Genomic DNA, 4,805 nt, shown 5'->3' with positions numbered 1-4,805 from the left:
AGGATTAAGATGCCTACTGAAAAGAACATGTCCTTCTGTATCAAGAGTTTTTCAGGCGACAATAAAAATGTAAAGATAACCTCGGCAATTAATGTTTCTGTGGGAGAGAGATCGGAAGTTTGATCTAGTGGCTGTTTCCACTCATGCTAAAGTAGGGCAGAGGATTCAGATGCCTGCTGCAAAAAACATTTCCTTGTGAGTTTAGAGGTTTTCAGGCGACAATAAAAATGTAAATGTAACTTTGGCAATTAAGGTTCCTGCGGGAGTGAGAAGGAAGTAGTGGCTGTATCCTTGAAGGAGTATGTGTGGATGTTGGAAGGCGGACCCCGAGGAGTCGGTACGACCACCAAGGGGGGGCCCTCACACTGCACGAAGTAGCCGAGCGCTGCCGAGAAGTCTCCTGAGAGATCCTTCTCCTATCACGTACTAGCACAGTAACACCACCACACAGGACTAAAGGAGGTTGTCTTGTGACAAGCAATTCTTTATCAGCAATAAAAAGGTTACGAGGTCAATATTTACACGAAGGGATCGAGGGATCCACCAAAAGTCTCAGGGTCTCTTTGGAAGGGTCGGGGTAGCGGGACAGTCTTTGGCAGGAATGCGGTACGAGGGTACCTGGGGCCCAGTTTTTATCCTCAAGCTGGAGGACCTCCGGATCTCGGATGGGTCGAGCCGCGACGGCGTCAGCAGGGCTCTGGCGTACAGTTCGTGGAGAGCCGCGATCAAATCAGCAGGGCTCTCAAGATGGTTTCTGCTCAGCTCGAGCCGTGACGTCGTCAGCAGGGCTCCTAGGAAGGTTTCAGCGAGGTTGGGCCGCGACGGCGTCAGCAGGGCTCCGATGTTCCAGGTGGTTCAGAAAGGGTTCACAAGAAGGAGCCGCGACGCAGTCAGCAGGGCTCGTGATGGTTCCGACAAGAGTTCTTCTCCGTAGGGTCAGCCGCGATTCAATCAGCAGGGCTCTCGACTCCGGGATACAACTGCCGAGCTGTGGTGGGATCGCCCCAGATATAGGTCTGGAGCCCTTTGATGTCCGGACCTATGCGCCCGAGGGGGCGGAGTGGCCGGGTGGAGGTGGCCAGACGCCCAGCAGGAGAGGCGCCAGGCCCATGGGAGTTGCAGGGCGATCACACCTCGAGAGGGGAGGACAGTTGGGGGTCCCATCGATACTGTCCTCCGCCGGGGGCGATGAATGGTTCCTGCGGCACCCCCTGGCTAGTTCGTGGTGCCTCGATGTCGGGGCTTCGCTGGGGTCGAGGCCGGGTTGAGCGGGGGTGCACGGTGTGACGTGGATGCCAACAAGATGGCGGAGCCACGAGGAGTATGCGACCACGTGCAGCTCCGGGTGAAGGGCCTTGGTGCAGTTCAGACGGGTGGCCCGTGAAGGCCGGGGCGGGGAACGGGCACAATCCAGGGGGTTAAGGACCACGCCACGCGGCCGGGTCCAACAGGCGTCCCCCCCAGCCGAAGGCATGGAGAGTCACCCATCTCCTTGGGGATTCTCCTCGTCAAGGCGGAAGAAGCGGGACAGGCCGTCGGCGTTGGCGTGGTCATTGCCGGGCCGGTGTTCGACGTCAAAGTCCATCCCTTGTAGCGAGATGGACCACCGCAGCAGCTTGGGGTTCTCGCCCCGCATTTGCATTAACCATTGCAAGGGCCGGTGGTCGGTCTGGACCCGGAAGTGGGTGCCAAAGAGGTAGGGCCGGAGCTTCTTGAGGGCCCACACCACAGCGAAGGCCTCACGCTCAATAGTGCTCCAGCGTTGCTCTCGGGGCAGTAGTCGTCGGCTGATGAAGGCCACTGGTCTGTCGAGCCCCCTTTCGTCAGTTTGGGAGAGGACGGCCCCGATCCCATACTCAGAGGCGTCCGTCTGTACCACGAACTCCTTCTGGTAGTCCGGGGCCTGCAGCACCGGAGCAGTACACATGGCTGTCTTTAGGGTGTCGAAGGCTGTTTGGCAGCGGGGTGTCCAGTGTACCTTCTTGGGCTGCATTTTGGACGTTAACTCTGTGAGGGGGCCAACAATGCTCCCATAGTCCCGGATAAACCGCCGGTAGTATCCGGTGAGGCCCAGGAAGGCCCGGACAGCGGTCTGGGTAGTGGGGGGTTCCCAGGTCTGGATGGCATCTATCTTCGCTTGGAGGGGGGCCACCTGCCCGCTCCCCACTTGATGGCCCAGGTAGGTCACGGATCCGTGGCCGATTTGACATTTGCTGGCCTTGATCGTGAGTCCGGCCCGCTGGAGGGCGGCCAGGACGGCCTTCAGGTGGAGGAGGTGCTCGGCCCAGTGGTTGCTGTACACGGCAATGTCATCTAAGTAGGCCGCGCTGAAGGCCTCAAGCCCGGCCAACACCTTGTTCACCAGTCTTTGGAAGGTGGCCGGGGCGTTCTTCATTCCGAAGGGCATCACCCGAAAGTGGTAATGCCCATCCGGGGTCGAAAAGGCGGATCTTTCTTGGGCGCCGGGGGTGAGCTGGATTTGCCAGTACCCGGCGGTGAGGTCCAGCGTGCTCAAGTAGCGAGCGGCCCCTAGGCGGTCGATGAGTTCGTCGGCCCGGGATATCGGGTGTGCGTCTGTCTTGGTTACTGCATTCAGGGCTCGGTAGTCCACGCAGAATCGCAACTCTGGGGGATGACCGGGAGCTGCGGCCTTGGGCACCAGGACGACAGGGCTGGCCCACGGGCTGTCGGAAGGCTCGATGACCCCCAGGGCCAGCATCTTCGCTACTTCGGCCTGGATGCAGGCCCGCACTCGGTCAGGCACCCGGTAGGCTCTGTGTCGTATGGGGGGGCTCTCCCCGGTGTCGACGTCGTGGACGCACCAGTGGGTCACCCCCGGGGTGAGAGAGAAGAGGGCTGCGTAGTCCCGCAGTAATTGCTGGCAGTCGTTGCGCTGTTCCGGGGTCAGGGACGAGGCGAGTTGGGCCCCTTCGATTGATCCATCGCGAATGTCGGATTGCAAGAGGTCGGGCAAGGGCTCGGAATCGTCCTCGCCCCCTTCGTCAGTCGCCAGCAGCAGGCTCAGTTCGGTCCGGGCGAAGTGGGGTTTTAGCCTGTTAGCATGTAGGACCCGGAGGGGGTTCCGGGGGACTCCAGATCGACCAGGTAGGTGACGGGACTTTTCTTCTCCACCACCTTGAAGGGCCCGGTCCACTTGTCCTGGAGGGCGCCGGGTTCGACCGGGGCCATGACCCATACTTTCTGACCTGGCTCGAATTCTATAGTAGAGGTGTTGCGATCGTACCACCGCTTCATGTCCTCCTGGCTGGCCTCGAGGTTGGCTTCGGCCATGGCTCGGAACCTGCGGGTCTGGTTTCGGAGGGTCAGGAGGTATCGGTAGACGTCAGGAGGGGCGCCTCGGGGCTTCATCTCCCAGCCCTCCTTGACCAGGCTGAGCGGTCCGCGGACCGGGTGTCCATACAATAGTTCAAACGGGCTGAACCCCAGGGACTTCTGCGGGACCTCCCGATAGGCAAACAGGAGGCAGGGCAGCAGGACATCCCATTTCCGCCTGAGGGGTTCTTCCAGGCCCTGGATCATCCCTTTTAATGTTCGGTTGAACCGCTCAACCAGTCCATTCCCCTGAGGGTGATAGGGGGTCGTGAACTTGTATGTGACCCCGCACTGTTGCCACAGGGACCGCATGTACCTGGAGATAAAGTTCGTGCCGCGGTCGCTCACCACTTCGCTGGGGAATCCCACTCGGGAGAAGATCCCCATCAAGGCCCGGCCGACCACAGGGGCCGTTATAGTTCTTAGCGGGACCGCCTCCGGGTACCTGGTGGCGTGGTCCACAAGGACCAGGATGAAGCGGTGGCCCAGGGCGGTTTGGAGGTCCAGGGGTCCCACAATATCGATTCCGACCCGTTCGAACGGGGTGCTGACGGCTGGAAAGGGCTGGAGGGGGGCCTTGACCCAACCCCCCGTCTTTCCGCTGGCTTGGCAGGTCTGGCAGGACCGGCAGTGGTTGTCCACATCTCTCCGCATCCGGGGCCAGTAGAAGTGGGTCACCAGACGACTGTACGTTTTGTCCTGCCCCAAGTGTCCGGCGAGGGGCACATCATGGGCCAGGTTGAGAAGGAACTCCCGGAAGCGGAGGGGGACCACCAACACGCGGCTGGCCCCGAGTTCTGCTACTTTCTGTTCACTGTACAACAGGCCCTCGGCCCAGTAGACCCAGTGGGTGCCGGTCTGGTCACCGTTGGCTTGCGCGGTCGCCTGTTGTCGGACCCCTTCGAGAGAGGGACAGGACTGTTGTTCTTGCTGGAACTGCTCTCGGGTGGGGCCCCCTTCGTGTCGCCATTGTGTCAGCTCTGGGAGGGCGCTCGGAGAAGCCATCTCTTCGGGGGAGGATTCGCTGGGTCCAGGGTCGGTGTCCGCCTCCTCCTCGCTGCTGGTGGGAGGGGGTGTGAGCCCCTCGGGTTGGGCGGTCCCGGAGGTCGAGGATGAGCGGGGGGCCTGGGTGGTCATGGACCGGGTGATGGCGCAGGCCCAATCAGCCAGTCCCAACATTCGGAGGTGCTCTCGTCGCTCTACTTGAGCCCAGGGGGAACTTTCCAAGTCGTTCCCCAGGAGGCAGTCGACCGGGGCCTCGTCGCGCACTGTCACCTTCAGCAGGCCCGTCACCCCTCCCCACTCGAAGGGGACCAGGGCCATCTGGCATAGGCTTTCACTGTTGTCGGCCGTCCGTACGGGGCACAGCACATTCGGTAGAATCTGTTCAGGGGTCACCAGGTGGCAGCGGACAGCGGTGACACTGGCGCCGGTGTCACGAAGGGCTTCGGCCCGTTGTCCATTGACCGTGA

This window comes from Triturus cristatus, chromosome 1_1, assembly GCF_964204655.1.
Source record: "Triturus cristatus chromosome 1_1, aTriCri1.1, whole genome shotgun sequence".
NCBI lineage: Eukaryota > Metazoa > Chordata > Amphibia > Caudata > Salamandridae > Triturus > Triturus cristatus.
Note: the sequence above shows the minus strand (reverse complement) of the source record.